The 24,932-nt window shown below is 39.7% G+C and overlaps 1 long non-coding RNA gene across 1 annotated transcript in view; it reads right to left on the reverse strand.

Annotated features, from left to right (window-relative positions):
- Positions 1-269: 269 nt before the first annotated feature.
- LOC140500264 (uncharacterized) overlaps positions 270-24,932 on the reverse strand; it is a 28,165-nt gene continuing 3,502 nt past the window's right edge. Inside the window, exons 2-4 of the long non-coding RNA XR_011965676.1 lie at positions 16,927-17,170; positions 4,944-4,999; positions 270-403 (exon numbers count right to left, since the gene is read on the reverse strand). This is a non-coding gene — a long non-coding RNA (uncharacterized lncRNA). The remainder of the gene's footprint in view (positions 404-4,943; positions 5,000-16,926; positions 17,171-24,932) is intronic.

Here is a 24,932-nt window from a genome sequence, read left to right on the forward strand (position 1 = left end):
TCTTTAAAATGCTGACAATAATAGCATATAGCCTTCTTGTGAGGATTAAATGAGATAACATTTGTTATCCCTTTGCAAACCTTAAAATTACTTATATTGCTAGTTGTTATTACTGCATGTCATAAGATAAAAGTATGTAAGGCTTCTCTCTGATCCACAAGGTTCTAGCCTCTCTTGTCTCCTTCTTTTGAGCCGTTTTCCAACATTTATTTTGATGTCCTCCTCATCCTCTGCAACAGATGTTGCCACATAAGCTCCAGTTATCTTCAGGATTATCTTTTTTTTTTTTTTTTTTGGCAAATGTTTATCATGAGTGCTTCAAGATGAAATGAACACATCTTCCATGAAATGATGTTTCCTGGTGCTGTTGGATCCACAATAAAACCAATTCCTTTTGCCTCTCCTGTAACAACATCAACAACAAATAGCCAGCATTTATATAGCACTTTAAAGTTTGCCAAGTTCTTCACATGTTCTCATTTGATCCTCACAACAACCCTGTGAGTTAGATGCTATTATTTCCATTATATATAATTCTATAAACAGAAATCTGAGGGAGAGAGAACTTAAGTACCCAGGGTCATCTAGCTAGTAAGTGTCTGAGGCAAGATTCAAATTCAGGTCTTAACTCCAAGTCCAACATGCCATCCACTATTTCGCCTAGCTGCCTCCCTGAAAGTTTATGAGCCACATCCCTTCCCTTAGCCTCACCTTCCTTTTGTCTTCTGGTTTCCTTTATATAGGGAAGGTCAAGTGTAAAGGGAATCTGGTGCATATGTAGATTCATCAGCTTGATTAGCTGGTACTAGATTAATTTCCTCTAGTGCAATGCCCACTCATTGATAACTGGATATTGACAACTGGTATCTCACATTTATTTAAAGTAGCAACAGTAAAATTTATGTTAGTGACAGCCTAAAAACTTATATGCTTCTCAGCCTCCTCGGTCCATTTTCCCCACCATGGAGGAAGAACAAGGGAACCAAATAAAACTAGATTTTTTTTTTTCATTTTTCTTCATAGGACATCATGGCTAAGGAATTTGCCACGTGGTGGTGATAAACCTTTCCACATGTAACAAGACTGGTCCTTACAAAGCAGTCCCAGTCTGCAGACTGTGAAGCCTTTCCAGTAAGGTACAACCTGTCAGAGCTTGCTTCTTGCCTAGCCTACTTCGGAAGAACCTAGGGTCACTGAAAAAGGATTTTGTAGAGAGTTCCACCCACATTCCTGCTTAGTCTCCTTTTCAAACTTCTCCTCCCCCTGGCTTGGAGAAAGACAAAGAAATACAGGCTTAGAGAGCATTCCTATCACTTAAGAGAAACAATCCAGCAACCGAGGGAGACAAGTCCCTCATTTATGCTTCCACCTCTATCAAAGGATGGAGAGATCATAGAGACAGATAGGAAAGGACAGAGATCACTAAATTTTTCTAAGACCATGACTCTCCTCACCACCTATAACCTTTCCTACAAATTCTTTCCAATTTCAAACACAAATACATATTTACCTTCTCCAGAAAGTCTTTCCTGACTAACTTTATGTGGCTTCAATCCTTAAAAAGCCAATGTTCTTGGCATAAAGTCATACTATATGCAGATTTTAACTCTTCTGGGAAGTTGATCTGATCCTTGTTCATGAGTAACCCTTGCTTACAACAGCCTCTTCCTGTACAATGAATACCTGTTTCCCCCCACACTTTCCATGTCTTGGGTGTGAAATACAAGTGTAACTTCTGCAATAGAATGGCCTTGGGATTGCAGTAAAAGGTATTTGTTAGATGTTGTGTTGGTTGCTGTGGTCTCATTCCTCTGGAAATTCTTAGAAGAGTAAAATCATACTTTGTGGCTGAACTATTAAATTTGTGAAATGACTCAGCAATTAGAAAGCAGTTTGGAACTATACCCCCTAAATATTGCTAAACCTCATACCTTTTGACTCAACATGCCCCAGTGAGATCAACAAATGGGGAGAAAGACATATACAAAAAATATATATTTGTAGCAGCTCTTTTCGTGGTGGCAAAAAACACTGGAAACTAAGGGGTGTCATCCCTCGGGGAATGGCTAAACAGGTTATGGCATAGGAATTTAATGGAATAACTATTGTGCCATAAGGAATGATAAAGGAGCTGGCTTCAGAGGAAACTGGGAAGACTTGTATGAACTGTTACAGAATGAAGTCAGCAGAACAGGAACAATTTCTATAACAACAACATTGTAAAGATAAGCAATTTGGAAAGGCTTAAGATCTGTGATCAGTGCAGTGACCAGTCATGATTCCAGAAGACCAGTGTCCAAAGCATACTGTATACATCATGATAGAGAGATGACAAATTAAAGGCACAGAATGAGAGACATATTTTTATACATGGCCAAGATGGAAATAAATTTGTTTTGCTTGAATGTGCATATTTATTTAAATAGCTTTGTTTTTTCTTTCTTTTTTTGTCCAGTGGAAATAGGAGAAAATAAATTATTGTTAATTGAAAAAACTATACTTAAACTTTTAAAAAATACTTTGAGGCTAACTTTCATGCTTATGGGTGTAGCGTGATACATCTGGATACAGGGTACATGGCCTGTGGAGCATTTCCTGGGGACCAATCCATAGATACATAAAGCATCAAATTTGCCTGGTGTGAAGACAGGGTAAGAGCATGGCTGCCCTCTTTACAGCTTGAGCTCAAGAATGTTTGATAGTACTCAAGGATAGCCTTTAGGTACATCTGTCTTTAACTCTTCCCTGCCCTCCCTTCATTTAGGTCAATTCCAAACTAACTTAATGGCCAGACCCAAAGGACAATTATGAATGATCTGGTGTCAATGTGGGAGGAGGTATCTAGTGCAGTATCTCAGGAATCTGGACTGTGGAACATTAAAAAAAAAAAATCAGTAGCATAAAGGCATAGGTGACATGCCTAGATTTTATAGATGGCACAAAGCTAGAAGAGAAACCTAATACAGATGACAAAATCAGGATCCTCCAAATGTCCACAAGCTAAAATATTGGGTCAAAACTAATCAAATGAGATGAAACGTGGTCCTGCACTTGGGGTAAATTATCAATAGCACAAATATAAAATCTGGAAGGTTTGACTAGATAGCAGTTCATTTGAGAAAGATTAGACAGTTTTAGCAGACATCAAACTTGATAGGATTCACAGTGTGCCATAGCCACCCAAAAAAAGCTAATGTGTTCTTGTCTTGGACTGCCATGAGGAAAAGACAGTGTCCAAGTCTAGGGAGCTCATAGTACTCTGCCCTATTCAGACAACATCTGAGTACTAAGTTAGGACACCACATTTTAAAACAGACATTGATAAGCTAAGATGTGGATAACTAGGATGATAAAGTGCCTCAATATCATACAAAAGGGGGGGGGCGGGGAATCAGTTGAAGGAACTGGGGATGTGGATATGGTAGCTATCCTCAAGCATTTGGAAGGAGATCAGACTTATTCTGCCTGACCCCAGAAGACAGAACTACACAAAGAAAGGCAGATTTAAGCCTTTCTTAATGCCAGGAAAAGTGTCTTAGTAATCAGAGCTAGCCAAAAGTGAAATAGGCTGAGTAGGTATCCACTCAATAAAAGTCCCTGGGCAAAGGCTGTAGGGCCACTTATTAGGCATGATGTGCAGTGTTCTACTCAGGTATGAGTTGGACTGAGTGACCTCCTGGAGGTGCCTCCAAATTCTGATATCTGTCATGTGTTGTCTACTAAACTGGGAAGTCTTTGAAGGTAAGGTTCACGTCTCATCTCTTACTTATCTCTTTTTTCCTCAGAGAGCACATAGGAGATAATTAAAATATATCTGATGAATGGATGGCTTTTCTCCTCTTCTAACTGTCTTGATGAGTCTGTAATCTAATTCCTGATGCTCCCTCATATTGTAACAAAAGAAGGCATATAGAAGAATTCTGGGAATATTTTTCTTGAATACTGTCACCTTTCCTGTGACTGCATCATTTAACTACTCCCTATTGCAGCATGCTGGTCCCCTAAAATGCCCTTTCAAGGCCCACTCACCTCTCTCTGGGTCCTTGAATTTGATGATCCTACATTTGGGAATCTATATAGTGGAGACAGCCGGTGTCATAAGAATCCCACTGTTCAATGAGCTGGCCTTGCCCCCGGGGCTCTTGAGTACTGACTTCAGCTCATGGTTCTCTTGAATCAGCTCATTCTCAGCCTCCTCAGCTCATTCTCTTGCACCAGTCGCTCAATCTCACTCCTAAACTCTTTATCATTGTTGACGAGAGACATGCCCTGAGCCAATGGGGTGGATTCAATTTACCAAAGGCCAGAACACCTTAGGTGCCTGGGATGCAAAGGCCTCCTCTCAAGGGACTATGCAAGGATGGCTCTGTGGGACTCCAGGGTATTGTGAGGACAGAGGCTTTCTTCTTTCCTCCACCCTCTGCTCCAACTGGCTTCAAGTGCACAAAGAATCAGAGGCTCTTGGACAGCAGTATAATCATGCCCAATGCTGACAATCCTCCAGGATTAGAACAGGCCTGCACAACATACAGCCTGAGGGCTACTTGCAGCCTGCCAAAGCACAGGCGCATATGTTGTGCGGGGCAGTTTTAGGACCCTAGAGCAACTGCCAAGTCACTTCCTTTGTCATTTTATCTTCCTGCTTATGAACTGCTAACCCTGACCTCTTTCACCAGGTTCTTCTCTCCTGAGGCTCCTATGAAAGAATATGCTGGTTTCTATTATGTCTTGTCCTCTCTTCTCTCCCATGACAGCATGGCAGCGGGGGGGGGGGGGGGGGGGGGGGGGGGGGGAGGAGAGAGAGAGAGAGAGAAGCGAAGAAGGAGGCCCTGAGGGGTTTGCCATTTGTAACTACGGGAAAATTTACTTCAAGGAATCCATGACTTTATCAGTGTAGATATTTTCTCCACAGTGCACAGGACAATTCCATCATGCTTTCTTACCTTGTGCCTTCTCACCCAGAAAGAAGCCAGTTCAGCGTAGTGAGCCAGTGCTGGATCTGAAATTGGATAGCATGAGATTGAATCTAGGTTCTTCTCCTTATCCCCTGGATCACCTACCCTCTCTGAGCCTGGTCCTCATTTTTGGGGAGAGAGGGAAATGGAGTTGGACTAAACCTCTAAGGATCATTCTAGAATTAAACATCTAATTTTTCCATAAATCCTCCATTGAGGTCTACTGAATGTTAGAGGCCCTCCTCTCGGTGTCTTAATATCTTGTGGATACCACTCTAGGAGAGGGGCCATCCATTTCATACAATTATAGGATTTGTAGCAGGAAAATGTCTTAGACATTATGTAGTCCAATGGCTCCATTTACAAATAAGGAAACTTGACCAACTCATTTTGTTTCCTGTTATAAATACCTCCAGTGCTATTTTTTTAAATTTTTATATATTTTTAATTAATTTATTTATTTTTAGTTTACAACATTCAGTTCGTTTTAAGCTTTCTCCTCCTCCCTCTTCTCCCCACTCCCCAAGACAGAATACAATATGATAGAGGCTCTACATATACATTCATATTAAACATATTTTCACATTAGTCATGTTGTAAAGAAGAATTACAACCAATGGAATTTCAAGTGCTATTTTTTAGGCCACTTCTTGAACTTCTTGAAGGCAAGTAATCCTTGGGAACATGTAGCAGTCAGTCTACACCACTGTGTTTTTCCAGTGCCCTTTGGGCCACCTGCCATTTTGATTCTCCTGAGGTCGTGAGAGTTTATGATTTGCAGTCACTCAGCATCATTGGAAGAATGTTGATGTTAAAAAGGTGGGCCTGGTGACAACAAACAGCTTGGGATCACTGAAAACACTGCATGACTTCCCAAATGAGATCCTTCCTGCACAAAGTCTTACTCTCATGCCAATGTAATATGGGTAATGATGGCAGTTCCCTTCACCCCAAATCTGCTCTAACTTCCCTTTCACCTCACTGTCTGAGCACCTCATCCAAGGTTCATGTCTTCTGGCAAGCCAGGGCACAACACTGGCTCCTGTTCATTGCGTTGATCTTCTTGGAGAAACTGTTTTCAGTGATCACTCCTGTGGGATCCAGTCTGGCATCTGAACTCAAAATCTCTAGTCTGCATGAGATTACTGCTAAAGTTAGACACATCCATCTCAGGATCACTTCTGGTAACCTGTCCTCATAAGAGGATGCATGATGCAGAACAGTAAGTCTTCAACTTGAGGTCTGTTGGGGTGTAAGCTCAGTTCTCACGTGAACAGTTTCAGGTGATTGCGAGCTCTCATGAGGCCCCCCAGGGAACAACTGGGAATTGAGGAGTGAGACTCGAGCTTTCTTGTTTCTCCACCTCTTCTCAGTGGAAACTTGCTGGGGAGAGCATCCCACCCTTGAGATTGGTCCGTGATCTGAGCACACCTTTTTGTTAATTAGCTAAGGGGCTAAGAGCGTGCACAGTATCCACGTGCAAACTATGCGGCTGGGAAAGCTTAAGCCTGGACAGAAAAGCCTGATAGGGGTCCCCAGAGGGGATCCCTCCCCTCTTCCACCCCCGTCCTCTCGCTGTTTGATTCTTGCTCCTTGAGGAGGAGGGGGGGTTCCTTTCTCCTGGGGAAGAACTCGCCCTGCATATGGACACGTAACTAAGATCCTGAATAAAGCCTACCACTTGTTTGACTCTGGAAAGTCTCTTCTCTAAATACGTTTATCCAGCTGGCCACCGAAGACCTGGGAAAAGGTAAGATGACTCAGGCAGCCCATGACAATTAGGCTGGGACAGAGGTCCAGTCTCAGGATCACCTAGACAGCACGTGTTCTCACTGCCATGTGCAAACAACCACCATAGCTGCTGGGGGGTAGAGGTTGGGGTGGAGAATCCCATCCTGACCTACTCATGGGAAGACTGAGGGAGAACTGTTTATTTTGAACCATAAGAAAACAAGACAAACATGATAGCTGTCATCAAGTATTTCAAGGGCAGTCATGTGTAAGAAGGACTGGATTAATTTTGCTTGACCACAGAGCACAGAACTAAGAGGAATGGGCAGAAGTTTCAGGGTGATACAAAGAGAAAACTTCCTAACAATGTGCTATATCCAGATGTATGAGATAGTTTGCCTTGGGAGGTAGTGAGTTCCCTCTCACTGGAGGACTTCAAGCCAAAGCAGGATGATCCACTTGTCAGGAATGTTGTGGAGGGGATTGAATAGAAGGGAATACGGCAAAAGTGAAGCCATCCCTCCTTTTAAAATCTACTGAGTGGGCAGCTCTTTCTGGGCTCCTTGGATCAACAAGGGGTTTTGTCATCATTTCAAAGTACAATTCCACAGGGACCAATAAGAGTTCACTGAATCATCCCAAAGTTAAAGTCCTTCATCATAGAACCAGAGAAACATGTGACATAGGAAGGGGGCCAAGCACATGTTCCTCATTAGCTGGAAAAATGTCCCCACTACAGCAGATGGGAGGGGGGCTCTCCTGATTGCCCTGTCATCCTGCATCATGTTGCAGGTGCCCTCCTAGCATCCACCATATTGGAAAAGCTTTCAGGACATCCTCAGCACAGATTATTCAGCCTAGTTAAGTACAGAGATGCCTACTGGGCAATTGTTGATGAAGTCCTTGACCATAGTAACCCATAAAATGAAGACAAGAATAAAACTGGAAACTCCTGTCTCTGCAGCTAACAGTGACAGAGTGGTGGGGAAGGGGAGAATAAGATGCTAAGAAGAGATGAGCAAGTCCCACAGGATAGATAGGCAGGTATGAAGGGACTGCTCTCTTCATGAGGGATCCAAAGCAGGGCTGTATCCAGCCTGCTCTCCTTCTCCTATCTGCAACATGTAGTCTTAGAGATTTGCCTCTCAGACATTAAGTGTCTTCCCCAGGATCACATAGCCAGTATGTGTCAGATGCACAAGGGTACCTGGCTTCAAGGCCAGCTCTTTATCCACAAGAGGCCATGATACACACACACATATACACACACACACACACACACACACACACTTAATGGCTATCCATTTAAAGAAAAGGACAGAATGATAAACACAAGAAAGTTAAGAGTTACTAGTGTCTGATAAAGTCTTGCTGGTATTCACTGAACTGTGAAAGGACTTTGACCTGTCTCTCTTAGCTCTCTTGTCTAGTTAGTCTTAAACCTGTCTTCATGGATATAGGTGACTTCAGATGGTGAGGAGGGCAATGATAATACAAAGACTAGATTTACTCTTTATTATCATCCTTAATTTCTTTTTGCCTAGGAAAATGGAGCAGGAGTTCCCCACAACTCCCTATGCCTCCCTAACTTCCAGGCTATATATTTCTGATTCTCCCAACCCTCACCTTGTGTCTACTTTCTCTAGACTGTGGAAGAGAAAGATCTTGCTGTTTGTTCTTCGGAGGATCAATGACATCATGAGGTGATGTCTTGATACCTGCGTGAACTGAAGAGAAGCAGAAATACACAAAGTCATTGGCTTCAATCTCTCTTCCAGATTCATCAAAGTCCAGTGGCAAGACAAAAATCAAATCAACTGGCGATGCCCAGAATGCAGTGGATGACCTTGGCATCTTCAATGTCTGACTAAGCTCTAAGCACTCCACAGCACCTACTTCAGCTGCTTTCATGGCCCTTAGAACACATTGTTCTTATCCACCCATTCTGCTGAAGGAAGTCTTCACATGCTTCAGGTAGCCATCCCTCAACTCACTGATGGGTTTTAGGCCCATCAGTTACCCTTAACCTGGTTTAGGCCTTCTGCCAAGACAGCTTTACTGGGGTGTGGCTGCTGTGCAAGCTAGTTTCTGGGAGTCACCAAAGGTGGATGAACAGCCCTAAAAAGGGCTTGGCACTTTCTGATACCAGAGGTGCTAGTGCTCCTTAAATACCCTGTCCACCCCGGAAGAGAAAGATAAACTCAGGTGCTAAAGCTGGATGCTTGGTCCCTAAAGCATTCAAGTGATTCATTTGCATCTAAAAGGAAGCCAGACTACCTCAGAATCTCAGAGCTGGGAAGAGTCTAGAGACCATTTAGTTCAATTCAAAACTGAACAGCAATCCCTCGACATGGAATTCCTAATAAGTGGATTATCCAGTCTCTTCCTGAAGATCTCTAGTGAGGGCAAACTCTACCTCCTGACTCAAACTGTCCAACTTCTAGATACAGTGGAATCTCAGTTTATGTACAACCCATAAACCAGGTTTACAGAGTAACCTGGTTTATGTATGCTTTGCTGGATGAGGAAACATTTTTCACTAAATTTGTTTTGCAGGAAGAACAAAAATTCACAGAACAAACATCATGTTTGGACTTGAACAGCTTGAGAAGGAATGATGCTCAACTAGGGCAATGTTTTTTTTGTTAGCTTTCGTATGTCAAACAAAGGAACTTCAGGTTGGTATATCACCTAATCAGCCTCATTCTGGCATTGACCCTTTGTGAGGACAGCATCATTTGCTCTTCACAGTACCATTACAAGTGTGTTCACATGTATTTGCATAGGTGCGAAAGTACTCTGCATACATATGGTAGTACTTTGCACAAAAGTGTATGGCAGTGACTGTGATCTACAACAATATTTGTAACAATGGCCCCAGTGAAGAAGATTGAAAAGAAAGGTGCAAAGAAGGAGACCATTACATTGGAAATGAAAAAAGGAATTGTTGAGAAGCATGAACATAGTGTGCGTGTGACCAACCTTTCACGGTTTTATAACTGGTCTGCCTCTACAATCTGCACCATTTTAAAGAAGAAGGATGAAATAAAGGCAGTATATTCAGTGAAAGGGTATGTGAATATGAAAGCAACAGCCACGTGTTCTAGAAGATGTTGAAAAGTTGCTTCTCATGTTGATCAAAGAAAAGCAGTTAGCAGGTGATTCCATAACTGAGAACATTATCTGGAAGAAGGCAAGGGCATTGCATGCCGATTTCGTTTCAAAGATGCTGGGCACAAGTCAGTCAGAGGAAGAAAGTTTCAAGGCTAGTCAAAGCTGATTTGATGATTTCAAAAAGAAAAGTGGCATCCATAGTGTTGTACAGCATGGTGAAGCAGCAAGCTCAGATGCTAAAGCATCAGTAAATTTGAAAAGTTTGTGATTTCTAAGAATTACCTGCCGCAGAAAATTTGAGGGGGTCATTCCCGAAAAAGGAACCAATTGTTGATGAAATCATGTCTTTGGGCAAGACATTTGGACTGGAGGTAGATGCTGAAAACATTCAAGAGCTGGTGGAGGAACACAGCCAGGAGCTAACGACAAACATACCGATGGATCTGCATGAGGAGCAACAGCAAGAAATTGTGGAGGATATCTCATCTAAGGAGGTTGAGAGGTCAGAGGAATCCCTCACATCAAATGAGATTAGGGAGGTTTATCAGATGTGGGTAACAGTGCAAAATTTTGTTGAAAAACATCACCCAAATAAGGCTGTAGCAATGACAGCCACAAATATTTAAAGATAATGCAATGTCACATTTCCTTGACATTCTGGAAAAATGTAAAAAAGAAGTGTTGTTAGATAGATTCCTAGTCAGAAGAAAACATAATGAAGAAAAATCAGTGAGTCAAAACATGAAAGAGATTTTAAAAAATGAAAAATAAGTGAAGGCAGTAGTGTAAGTCTTCCTTTTAGTGAAAGAAGCATAAGAGAGAACACTCCCAAGTTGAAATCCCCTATGTTCTCATGGAAGGAGATTCTTCTTCCAAGCAATAACCCTTCCTCTTCCTTCTCCTCTTCCTCCCCGCCCCTCTTGTCTCCTTCACGCCAGCCACAACTCTTCTCAAAAGTAAAGTGCAAGTTAATCTATTTTATTTTCAGTTTATATTGTATACTAATCATTGCTTTTGTATTTCAGGCGCAATAAAGACAAAAAAACTTACTTAAAATTGTAAAGAATTATTTTTATATAAATATTTTTGGGGATGTAGTACCGATCTTCCAACTTTACATTATTTCCTACGGAAAATTTGCTTTGCAATACAAACAAACCACATGACAAACAGAATCTCGAATGAACTAAATTTGTAAATGGAGGTTTTACTGTACTTCTCATTGTTTGGTTTTTTTTTGGGTGGGGGCATTTTTTGGGAGAATGTATTCTAAGGAAACTTGACCACCCCCCCCACCTTTCCTTTCACAGTTTGTTATAGTCCTTGGTTTTCCTCCCTTTTCCCCATATGGCACGCCTTTAGTCTCTTTTGTGACATAACATAATATGGGTTGGGTTGAGGTTTGAAGCTTTGTCCCTTTTTATATGAATATATATTAAATATTATATATTAGTACTGTATATTAATTTAATGTGTGTGAGAGAGACTATGTGTATATGTGTTGTACTTCTCATTGTTAAAAAGTCTTTTTCTTATCAAGTCTGAAATTGAAACTTAAGCCCATTGCTCCTAGTCCTATCCTCTGCAGCCAAGAAAAACTAGTTTAATCCTATCTCCTTATCTCCTTTGCAGGGTGGTCATGAAGATAACACAAAAATGTAAGCTATTAAGAGAAGATATTCTCCTAGGAGCTTGTGAATTTCTCTACTGGAGTCTACATCTTTTCAGGAGACAGCAAGGAAGGTGTCACATCTCACTTGTCTTTGTGTCCCCCTAAGCACAGAATAGGTGCTAAATATATCATCTCATTTTTTTTTAACATTTACAATATTTTATTGCAAAGGATTTACATTTACAAGGAGAAGTAGCATGTATCACCTCTGGGGAGGTCAGTTGGTGGGATGGTACCAGAGGTGACCATTTCCTTTGTGGGAGACTATTTCTTATAGGTCTATAGCTGGAGTAGCATATTGCTCATCAGCGGGTCTTCATTCCTGGTTCAGCAGGTTTCTACCCAGGACTTCCTTGATTTACTAGAACAGGACACTGGATGTTAGGTTCAACATTTTTTTTCTTTGTGGATTCTAGGTCAGCAGCACACCACAAAGAGATGTAGTAACAGGCCTGGTTGGTTGGTTGTTCTTCGCTCTCAAAGAGGACCATCACTATGTTAGAGTCAAGTTTCAGGGTGTCAAACTGTGGCTGATCAAACCAATACCAGCTTGGAATGTACTACCATAGGTCAGGCACAAATAGTCCGTGTGAACATTTGGGATGGAATCTCTACATTTGCACATCTTATGCTTCTTCTGAACTATTTCAATTCTGCTTTGCTCAAAGGGCACAACACTTTCTCTGATGAGGTCATGCCATGCTGTACGGTCCTGTGCCAGCATCTCTCATGTCACACATTTCCAAAGTTCTTAAGAGAGACCTTGAGAGTGCCCCTGTATCACCTCTTCTGACCACCATGTGATATCCTGCCCCATGTGAGTTCTCCACAAAATAGTCTTTTTGGCAAGCATACCTTTTGCATTCAAATAATGCGGTTAGTCCATCAGAGTTGCACTCTCTGAAGCAGAGTTTGAATGCTTGGCTTAGTAACAGACTACTATAGTAACAAACAATACGGAAGACAATATTTTGATGTTTGTATCCCTATAAGAATGAGTGTTTCACAGGCCAGACATCATTGGAAACTACCTATCTTTACACACACACATACACACACACACACACACACACACACACACATACACACACACACAAACGGCATACAACTGAAACATCAGACCATGGCCTATGTGTAACCAAAACTGATCCAAAAAACAGGATATATATAAAAGTGAAAGACCCCTGATGAAAAGGCAAAAATCCCAGCCAATTAGAAATGAAAACCTACTATTCTGATAGCAATATCTCAAAGAAATTCAGTGGTCACTGTTGGACTACATTTTAACCTTATTAGTGTTAGTGACCAAGCAGGTTAAGTTTCTTAGGTGGAAAGATATTTTTAGTGTAACTCGAGCACCTACTTGCTAGTTATTAGTCAACTGGCAGCTAGATGGCAAAGTGGATAGAGTATCAGGCCTGGACTCAGGAAGACCTGAGTTCAGATGTAGCCTCAGACTTGTACTAGCTGTGCTGGACAAGTCACTTAACTCTATTTGCCTCAGTTTCCTCATCTGCAGAATGAGCTGAAGAAAGAAATGGTAAACCACTCCAGTATCTTTGCCAAGAAAATCCCAAATGGGGTCATGAAGGGTCTGAAATGACTACACAACAATTAGTCAATTAGAATTACCCACAGGAACAGGAGACTAGAATGAAGCCACATTTGCAGGTCTTTCTACCTATCAGATTGTCAGTAAGTCAATAAACAAGAAGACTTGCACTGAGCTTGGAAGTGGGTGGGCCTTAGGACTGGAGGACAGCCAATATGTTTGACTTACTGAGAACAGTACTTTAAGATTTGCAAAGTGCTTTACAAATATTATCCCAGTTAATCTTTGCAACATCCCTGTAAATTAGGCCTTATTATTACCCCCATTTTACAGATGAGAAAACTGAGACTCATAAGTTAAATGACTTTACCAGAGCCCTACAATTAGCAAGTGTCCAAGACAGGATTTGAACTCAGGTCTTCTGGACTCCATTCTCAGTCACTTCACCACCTAGCTGCTTCATCATTTTGTCATCTCATCTTGTCTTGTCATCTCTAGGCTAACAAGTTCCTCCCATAGATCCTCTTATGCCATTGTCTATACTTGCTTGCTATCCTCATCATGTTACTCTAAACCAAGAGTTCTTAACCTAGGGTTTTGTAAAATTGTATTTCAGTATAATTGGTTTCCTTGGCAATCCTCTGCATTTTATTTTGTGCATTTAAAATCACACTCTGAGAAGAGTCGACAGGCTTCACTGGACTGCTGAAGAGATCTAGGATACAAAGGTTAAAAAATTCCTGCTCTAAATGAATTCCAGTGCATTCTAAAGTGTGGTGCCTAGATCTGCCTATGAATATAATAGCTTTCAATGAGCACTTTTGACAAAGTACTCATAATCCTACATAGTATTTGTTGTAAAATAATAATAGTACAGTACTGTATTCTGTGATTTAGACTCATATACCAAAAACACATTTAATTAGTTTAACATTGACCCATATACAAGTCATTTCTAGTGTCGACCTTGAGAGTTCGGTCTAAAAAAGACAAACAAGATTACGTTGTATCAGTGTTTACTTCTCTCAAAGTGAGTAGCATGCATGTGTCCATGAATGGGAGCCAGTCTGGAACTGAGCTTTCGAGTTTAGGGTTCACAGTCTATATACCCTTCCAACAGGGACTGATATCATTCCCTCACCCCTGGACAGAGAAAATATCTCTATACCAGACCATTCCAGTCATACCAGACTACTTTCAGCCTCGGACTATCTAAACAAAAGAATCTCTCCCCACCCAACCTTGAGCAGTACACAATAGGTTTCCCAACCTTAGATTAAATTACTTGCAAACTTGTGTGGGGACTGACAGATAAGGAGAGTCAATTCATTTTCAGTAATGTCCTTCTGAAGAAAAACTGAATTTAAAGGGAGAACTTTGGAAGAAGAGGGATAGGGAAAGCTCTGAATCTCTAAGACATTGGTCATTAATAATCATTTTTCACATTCCCCCATCTGATTCTAATGAGAGACGTGGCCTCCTCAATGAATCACTAACTGATATGGCCAATACTTCATCAAGGGTTTTGGGACTTATGATGAGTAACAATGTGAGTAAACAAAAAAAGGGAGAGAAATTAATCAACACGTAGACAAAACCAAAAGGGGCAGTCCTTTGTAGTAACTAGACCTTGCAGATAAAAGATACAAAGATAAAACTAAACAGTGAATAAAATAGTCCCTTTAAGGCTCAGAAGTCTCACTTCATACAGCTGTCTGGTTCTCAGTGTACCATATGACCATCTGATGAAGTTCTTTGGTGTGGGCATGGTCTAAGCAATTTCCAGCTTACTGGCTTCTTAGACTCAGATCACTTACGGAAATGCTCTTTCTTTGTAAAAAATCTCATACAAAATTGGTCTTAACACAATTTTAGATTACTTTGCCAATAATCAGGCTGAATAATGAAAGTTAATTCAACCCTTACGTTGCTATTATCATAAAATCAAATTTGGAACCTTTTAGACTAGGGAACTTACGTTTTTAGTCTGGCTAATTGTAATGTCAATATATCTAAGAAACTCAAATAAAAACAGAAAATCAGAACCCAATTTTTATACTTTGCATTATCCATTCCTCCATTAGAAGGATGAGATTCCACTAAGGAATTAATGACAGAATACTTTGTGTAAGAAAATGGACTCCAATACACACATGAATTCATTTATAAGTTGCCAGAGTAACTTTGGTCTTTTCTGTGTGTGTGTTCATCCTTCGTTGCCAAAGAAGACCATGCCATCAGAGAAATAATGACATGACTTGTACTTGACTTTGTTTTGAGTGAGGAAGGGCTGTGCAAGTCACCAGCTTCACTTCTCCTCCGCAGCCATCTGAATCCAGTGACCAGATATTCATCAGGATGACTGGAGATGACCCAGGATAAGGCAATTGGGGTTAAGTGACTTGCCCAAGGTCACGAAGCTAGTGAGTGTCAAGTGTCTGAGGTGAGATTTGAACTCAGGTCCTCCTGACTCCTGCACTGGTACTCTATCCACTGCACCACCTAGCTGCCCCTACCAGAGTAACTACCTTTGTAACAAAAGGTTCAGGGATGCTATACATAAATACATTGAGTAAAACAGTGCAGATCAAGTAAGTTATTTACAATAAAACATTTCCAACTTCTAGACATGTTCAAATAAATAACCTCTAATTAAAGCGTATGTTTCTTTTAAGGAGATACCACAAGTCATTCTTCTTCTGAGATAACTAACTATAACATTACTACGATAGTTATGATATTAACTAAACAACAGAATTACATCCTGGTTTCACAAGTCTTTGACCTAATTATCCCCATACCATTATGAGGAATTAAAGGACCCTAACTTATAATGGAACATATAACTATTAACAGATTATCAAGGCTAGTTGGTTGTTATCCTTCATTCTCAAAGAGGACCAAAATGATATCACTACACTAGAGTCAAGTTTCAGTGTTTCTGACTATGATAGATCAGACCAATATGAGCTCAGAAGGTTCTACCACAGGTCAGGCACAAACAGTCCCTGGGAACATTTGGGGTGGATACTCTAAATTTGTGCATCCTGCATTTCCTCTGAGTTGTTTCAATTCTACTTTGCTCATAGAGCACAGCACCTTTTCTGATGTGGGCACTCCATGCTGAGCGGTCCTGTGCCAGCATCTCCCCTGTCACAAAATCAATTCCAAAGTTCTTGAGAGTGTCCTCGAGAGTATCGTTGTATCACTTGTTCTGACCACCATATGAACACTTGACTTGTATGAGTTCTCTATAAGATAGTCCTTCTAGCAAGTATACATGTTGCATTTGAACAACGTGGCCAGCCCAGCAGAGCTGAGTTCTCTGAAGCAGAGACTGCATGCCTGTCAGTTCAGTTCAAGTAAGGACCTCACTGTCTGGTACGTTATCCTACCAGGTGATCTTCAGAATCTTCCTAAGACTTCAAATGGAAGCAATTCAGTTTCCTGGCATGGTGCTGATATACTGTCCAGGTTTCACAGGCATACAACAATGAGGTCAGCACCACGGCTCTGTAGACCTTCAGTCTGGAAGTCAGTCTAATATCTCTTCTCTCCCATACTTTTCTTCAGAGTCTCCCAAAAACTGAGTTAGCTCTGACAATGTGTGCATCAACCTCATTATCAATATGTACATCCCTAGAAAGTACACCACAAAAGTAAGTGAACTAAATACTTAATCTATTAGTTGTGTGAAGGTAGAAAGTACTAAAATTCAAGGCCAAATAGTTCAAATCTTATACTTGCATCTTACTATAGCAACTCATATATGCTCCCATATTAGGATATTAGCTAAAAAGATAAAAATTTAATATTGTGTTCATGCTGATCATCTAACATGATTATAGAAACTTGCCATAAAAGAATAATAGTGGTACAGTAAGGGGATAATATTTCTCTACCTTCATGTCAATTCCAGGCAAAAATTATAGATGGCCAATTGCATTGAGCCAAGCTTCAAGTCAGCCAAGTGGGATATTTTCCATTCCATGTGTCATATTGGGGAAATTGAGTCAGAAGAGTCCTACTTCGGCTCATGCAAATAGTCTTTCTTCCAGCCTTTCCCAGGAGAATACACTCTGAAAATCGCACAGGATTGTTGGCATCATGGATCACTGGCTCAATAGCTTTCCTTGATAATCATACCTGAAGTCAGATTCAATAATGTCAGTTAATAGTCTCATAAGGTCTTGAATAGCAAGTTCCAATAATCAGAGTCCAGTTCTCAAGGATCTGACTATAATCCCATATTGGTAATAGTAAGAGATTGATCACAGAAAACTACTACTGCTCTCAGAATCCCTTTATATATGATTATGAGAACATCTTAAGTAGTCTTAAGTAGTTTGCATACATTTCTACACTGGTTCTAATTCCAGATTAAATGGCAAACACAGGCAAAATTAGATTTCCCATTAAGATAATATAAAATAACATAACTGTCTGTACTGAAATCCTATTCCTTAAAATAAAGACAAAAGAGGTTCCTGACTTTAACCTCACAATTTAATAGATTTACATTTTTGTTTCCCAAACTTGTTTCTCTAATCACACTCAGGACGACACACTTCAGGAATTGAATCTTCTACATGATAATGTTTGAACTTATAATTCTATCTCTTGTTTAGTCCATGGAATGACTATAAATTCAGATCAAAACAAGATCTTTCCCACTTACAGCTCTTAACAGTCTAATTCAGATGTTTTAGTATTAATCACTAGCCATAGCTCTCTAATGTTACTTCCATTGAGCTACTGACTCTGACACTTTCTCTGAAAACACTCATTTAAGGCCGGTTCAAGGACACAACAAATCTAGGAACAAAACTTGAAAATTCATAGTAGCCTTGGCCATGATAGTTATCAATATCAAATTATTAACACAACAAATTAGCTTGCAAATGAAAATTTAGTAGGCCTTCTAAAAGTCACACAAAACATTTTTTCATAAAAGTACTTTCCTTAAAAACAGCTTAAAATTTATCGTGATGCTAAGAGGAATAATCACTAAACTTCTATGAAGTAAATTAGTTGGAAACCTCTAAAATGATAGGTATCTCTCAACCATAGCAAAAAAAAATGTTTAAATTGAAATTTACCAAAACCTAGCTGGTGAAAAATATCTCTTAAGCAATATAAATAAATCCCCAAAGTAATATGACAAATTAAATTCCTCATTACCATGAAATTTCCTAGTTACCTAAATTCTTTAGTCAAAAAGGTGTTTGTAACGTGGAGAAGATTCGGTTTTTATAAGCCAAGAAGAACACATCCAATTAAATTAGCCTTATCACAATAACAAAGTTTACCAGACCTTGCAAAATTTCCTCAAAATATTTACTCAGTAGGAATTCCACAACACTGAAAAATTTCATAAGAATATTTTCAAAAGGTCTTTTCTTTGTATAATTACTTTTGTAAATACCTGATTGAAACAATAACTCCAAAAAGCTTATTTAACAATATAATAACTTTCAGAAGTGATTTTAGGTGAAAGTTCTTTTTAAATATAGACAAAACTTGAAAGTTTACAACTTCTTAAATTATAGTACTTCTACAACCAGCAGGGCTGATAAAATGATCTAACCCATTCATTCTTTTTTTTTTTTGACAGCATAATTCTTAATCTAACAACATCTAGATTGTAAGAGAAATTTTTTTTGTAACAACATAGGTGATATAACTGTTTATTGAATTACATAATATAAGAAAATTTAGAAGTATAACCATAAACAATACCATAATTCAAAACCTGAAACAAAACCAATGAATGACCAATCAAGTGACCTTAATCTAGTTGGAAGCACTTCCAAATCACCTTACACAGAAAATCATTCATCATATCACCACTGGCATTGTAAGCTGATCATACTAAAAATCCAGATACGGTTACCAAGTATGACGCAGTTACATCTAATTAAAGATTTCAATGTAAATACTGTGATTCTCACAACAATCCTGGGACACAGGCTCTATACTATCCCCGTACAGAACAGAAAACTGAAGTAAATAGAACTTTCTTAGGGTCGTACAGCTAGTAAATTTCTTAATGCCAAGTAACATATCTTTTTGTGTTAGGTTGCAATTTCCATGATAATCTTGATAAGGAAAGCACTCTCAGATCCTGTTCTTATTTCCTTCAGAACAGATTTTGACCTAAAATAAATTAAATCTGGATTTATAATCACAAATGGTAACATTTTAATTACTAAAGCCTAACATTGTTAGCACCTTAAAAGAAAAGATTATTATCCATAAATTCATGTATTTTCTTTTTTTGAAAGACACATGGTGATAGTTCCCAGCCCCAAATAACCTTTTCCTCTACTTCCTTAAAGAGCTGGAATCCCTTATCAGATAAAGAGCCACCCTCAGCATTCCAGCTCTCCATTCTCATTCTCCAGGGAATTTCAAGCTGCATACACTAGGAAATACATATGAAGTTTTACAAAGAGTTTGAAATCACACCTGTTATCATCAGGTTGGCTTAAAATGTGCTGGGCTAAGGCATCCTAACACTGTAAGTTGTACTGCTGCTTTTGGCCCAAGCAAAGAGACCTTAGGAATTTGATTTAATGCTGACAGGATGCAGCCAGTTTACACAGATAGAAACCTCTAGAGCTTTCAGAGTTACTTAAATAATAATAAAATAATTAAACAGTACAAGGAAACATTTAAGATTTTATATAATAATCACAAATCACAAATAACCAATTATCTTTAGCAAAGCCAATATTTATGTGGTGTTGGATTTTAAAATAAGATCTTCCTACAGATTTATCCTGAAAGGTGGATAGACATGATTAACCAGATGACTGTCTAACTTTACTCTTAGGCTATAGCTGGTTACAGATTGATTTCTAAAAATCTTTTCCTTTACAATTTCTATTTGTGAATTGAAGTAAACTTACTGCACCTTAACTACCTACCATGGGACTAGATCCTAAAATCTTAAAATACTGAGATACAATGTTAGAAACACACTTGACACACAAAAAGTTATCAAGGAAAATTTATTACAGCAGAGTTCAGAGGAATTGAACACTTTGGCCAAAGCTGACTCCACCCCTCTTCAGGAGGAGAGAGTGCCTTCTACATTCTGATAGCTCCCAACTAAGGCTACAGGAAGACTACAATTTGTTCAGAGCAATGCAAGCCCTTTTATACTGTTTCGAATTTTAGAATTCCCACCACACCATCCGTTGACCACATGACTTCATGTTCTCCTCTCTGATAGGCTTCCCCTAAAACAGCTCATCAAGCCTGTACACAAGTCTGTGACCTTTAATCTGACCATGCCAGGTCACAACTCTGATCATTCAAACCTGAGAGTTTTAACCTGGAGAAACAACTCCTTGTTTCCCACAGCACTAACTCAGTTACTAATATGTTACTGGTTATTATTTTCTTTATATCAGTCTTTTAACAATTAAATTCATAACCCAAAAGAATTAAAAAAGAGTTCACATTTTCAACAATCTTTTATCAACCTCCAGATCTATTAAGATGTTTATAGAGGTTCTATAACTTTCTTTATCTAACTTTACTTTTGAAGTCCCAACTTGGCCAGTGTTGGGATCCCCACTCCCCCAAAAAAAGTCTTATTGGTTTTTCCTCTTATCTTATAACATAATCTCCATTGGAAAGTAGGAGTTAGTAAAGTCAATAAATCTTTCCCAGTATTCTCTCTAACTACAGTCCTTAGAAATTATTTTGGCTGGCTGCGTTTAAATCTTTCAGCACAAACATAAGACACAGACAGAGACACAAAATGACAAGACAGATACAAACAACAAAGTGCGCAAATCTAATTTTCTTGTTGGCCTAGTTTGTTTTTTAAGATAAACCTATTTAGACCAGTCAAAATTCAGGGTTATCTTTAGATAAATAACCCATGACTACCAATTACCTTTTCACTGGTGCTGGCAATATTAGTGGTCATCAGAACGATTCACCATGACCTAATTGCAGAAGGTATCCATTTACCTTTCAGAGAAGACCTCTGCGAGTGGTCTTTGCCCCTAGAGCCAGCTCAGAGAGAAAAATTCAGACTACACAGAACACAAAGGAACTGGAACTTTCAGGAGAATAAGTCCTGGACTCCTAATCCCAGCATTGTCAGAAAAGTCCAGTCTCCAGTCACTTGCCCTATTCAAGTCACAGCACCAAAATGTCAACTTTCAGAGTTCAGTCTAAGAAAAAGACAAACAGGATCAGATTGTCTCAGTGTTTTTTTCTTTCAAAGTAAGCAGCATACATATGTCTACACATGGGAGTCAGTCTGGACCTCAGCTACCTTTGAGTTTAGGGTCCACAGGCTGTCCATGTACCCTTCCAATAAGGTATGTCACTCCCTCACCCCAGGACAGAGAAAATATCTCTGTACCCAAACACTCCCTTTCTTGGGCTATCTAGACAAAAGAATCTGTCTCCACTCGAGCTTGAGTTTGTGTTTGTCCTTCACTTTTGAAAAGGACCATGACATCAGGGAAATGATGACATGACTTGAATTGACTTTGATTTAAGTGAGGGAGGGTTGTGCAGTCACCACCCTCACTTTCTCCTCCAGAGCCATCTGAGTCCAGTGGCCGAATATTCATGAGCAAAACTGGAGATGGCCCAGGATGCAATGGGAGAGCCTGACCATTTTAGGCTAAGGCCTTTCCATGTTCTCACTTTGAGTGAGGTAATGCCCATTCAGTGAATAAGCCCCTTAAAGAACTGAGTCAAGCGATGGCCCCTTTAATTAACAAAAAAAAAAAATCATACTGGGAGGGGAAGACCCTCAGGGTTGCTGATCAAAAGAGAAACAGCTACCCCTGTACTCCAGGGGTACTCAACTTTTAAAAAATGAGTAAAAATCAAAAAAGAGCGCTAATCATAGAAAGCTACTGTGGCAATGGGGAAAATCCAAATACAAACTCAGAAGAGGACAACAGTGTGAAAATGTCTACATACAAAGCCTCAAAGGAAAATATGAATTGGTCTCAAGACCCAAAAGCCCTCTTGGAAGAGGTCAAAAAGGATTTTAAAAATCAAGTAAGAGAGGGACAGCTAGGTGGCGCAGTGGACAGAGCACTGGCCCTGGAGTCAGGAGACCCTGAGTTCAAAGCTGACTTCAGATACTTGACACTTACCAGCAAGTCATTCAATCTAGATGGCCTTGCCAAAAAAATCAAGTATGAGAAGTAGAAGAAAAATCAGGAGAGGAAATAAGGGTTATACAAGAAAATTATGAAAAAAGAGTCAACAGCTTACAAAAGAAAGCACAAAAACTGAAGAAAACAACTCCTTAAAAACAGCTTGAGTAGAAGAACACAATGGGCTTCCCTACCTTAGATTAAATTACTTGCAAACTTATGTGGGGGCTGACCAGGATAAGAAGTCAATGCAATCTCATTATCAGTAATGTCCTTCTGAAGAAAAACTGAATTTAAAGTGAGGACTTTGGAAGAAGGGGCTTGAGTGATATTTCAGGGTAAAGAAATTTGAGTTCTTCACATCTTGCACATGTTCATCGGTTGGTGAAATAAAAGCTGTTCCATACCATCTACTCAGAATGTACATTCCAGTTACCCATAATGTATATTGAGTGCCTGAAAGGGAGATGAGGACTGTTACCTGCATCCACACTTTGAGAAATGTAGACACGATCTATATTCAGATTTTATTTTGAGAATTCCAGATGATCTTGAGATGCAGAGAGTTACTGACTCTCTCTGGGTGATATGAGCAAACTCCTTCGTCTGATCCTCTAAAATAAGACAACACTCAAACTTTCTAGTTATCTCATTACTCCCCTCCAGACACCTGGCACTGCAGCCAAACTGGACAAACATGTCCTCCCCCTCCCCTAATTCCTATTCATTCTTCAAAGCCAAGCTCAAATATACTCCCTTAGAAAGTTTTTTCACAGTGAGCAGAGCCAGGAGAACATTGTACGCAGCAACAGCAACACTGTGAGATGATTAACTATGACACTTAGTTCTCAGCAATACAATGATCCAAGACAACTCCAAAAGACTCTTGATCAAGGCATGCTATCTTCACTTGCTTTTTGTTTTTTCTTTCTCGTGGTTTTTCCCTTTTGATTCTATACATGATTTTACATGTATAACCTATATCAAATTGCTTGTTGTCCTGTGGCAGAGGAGAGGAGGAGGGGAGGAAAAATTTGGAATTCAAAATTTTACAAAAATGAATGTTGAAAACTATCTTTACATATAATTGAGAAAAAACAAAATACTATTATGGAAAAAAAAAAAAAAGAATTAAAAAGAAAGGCTTTCCTCTTTTGCCCTCACCTGAAACTTTGTACCTCTTCACTAGGGAACATTATGCATCAAAGTTACATCAAATGAGCTAATATACACAAAGCACCTTGCAATACTGTAAGCGCTACACAAATGTTAGCTATTGTTATTACTGGAGACAGCTAACGGCTCAGTGCATGGAGCTCTGGGCCTGGAGTCAGGAAGATCTGAGGTAGGACAGTTACCAGCTGTGTTACCCTGGGCAAAAGAATTAACCTCAGTTACATGAATCCACTGAAGAAGGAAATAGCGAGTCATTCCAGTATTTTTTCCAGGAAAACTCCATAAACTGCATGGTCCATGGGGTCGCACAGAACTGGATACAGCTGAATGACATGGCTATTACTTTTACTATCATTTGTTGTCTCGTTTTCCTTACTTCTGAGTGGGATAGACTTAGTGAAGACTCCTCAGATTGTAATTCTTCTCCCAGGGGTGAGGTAAGGCCTAAAGGCTCAAGGTTACAATATTTTTAGAATAGAATAGTTCCATATAAGGATATAAAACTGTGTAGTGCGTTAGGGTCTCAATGATTGGACAAAACTCACATAATTCCTCGATGTCTTCATTTCAAAAGAGATTGGTTAGATTTCGTGTCTAGAATGTAAGACCATATTCTCAGCTAATGAGGATAATGGTCAGTGGGGGGAGGAGGGACTTGCGTTAGGGTCTATATAAATCACTGCCCTTTTCTTTGTCTTCAGCTTTCCTACTCCTACAGGTAAGCCCTGCTTCTCAAGAATCAAATAATCACTTTTCTGTCATCACTTTGAGAGGCCTCTGAGTAATTCATTTATATAGGGACCTGAGCCATCCCATACACTTCTCTGCGGGCTTTGACACTGTTGGTGACCATCTCCTCCTAGATACTCCCTCTAGCTTTCATGACACTGTTTCGTTCTGCTTCTCCTCTTAGTATAGCTACTTTGAGGTCTCCTTTGTAAGATTTTCCTGGTCAAGCTCACTGTATACTTTCTCAGTTTCATCAGTTCCCAAGGGTTCAATTATCATCTCTATGCAAATGACTTTCAGATCTGTCCAGCCCTGAGCTCTGTCCTGGATTCACCAACTCTAAGTTCACCTCTCACCTGTGGCTCCAAGAAGCTGTAACAAGCACGGCAACCACACCCCAGTAAAACTCTCTTGGCAGATGGCCTAAACCAGGTTGAGGGTGGCTGACAGGCCTCAAACTCATCAGTGAATTAGAGCATATCTATCTCAAGCATATGAAGACTTCCCCTGGCAGAATGGGTGGATGAAAACAATTTGTTCTAAGTGCTATGGAGGAAGTATTGTGAAGCTCTTAGAGCTCAATCAGACACTGAAGATTCCAAGGTCATCCACTGCATCCCAGGCAATTGTCAGTCATCCTGACTTTTGTCCTACTATTGGACTTTGATGACTGTGGAAGAGAGAGTAAGCTGATGGCCTCACCTAAATCCAATTCATGCACAACTCAAGACATCACCTCATGATATCATTGGTCTTTGAAAACAAAAGATGAACAACAACTGGAAATCTATTGGATGTCCCTTAGACACCTGTGTCCAAAATATTTGCTCTAAAACCCTCCTTCTTCCAAATTTCCCTATTAC

This window comes from Notamacropus eugenii, chromosome 4, assembly GCF_028372415.1.
Source record: "Notamacropus eugenii isolate mMacEug1 chromosome 4, mMacEug1.pri_v2, whole genome shotgun sequence".
NCBI lineage: Eukaryota > Metazoa > Chordata > Mammalia > Diprotodontia > Macropodidae > Notamacropus > Notamacropus eugenii.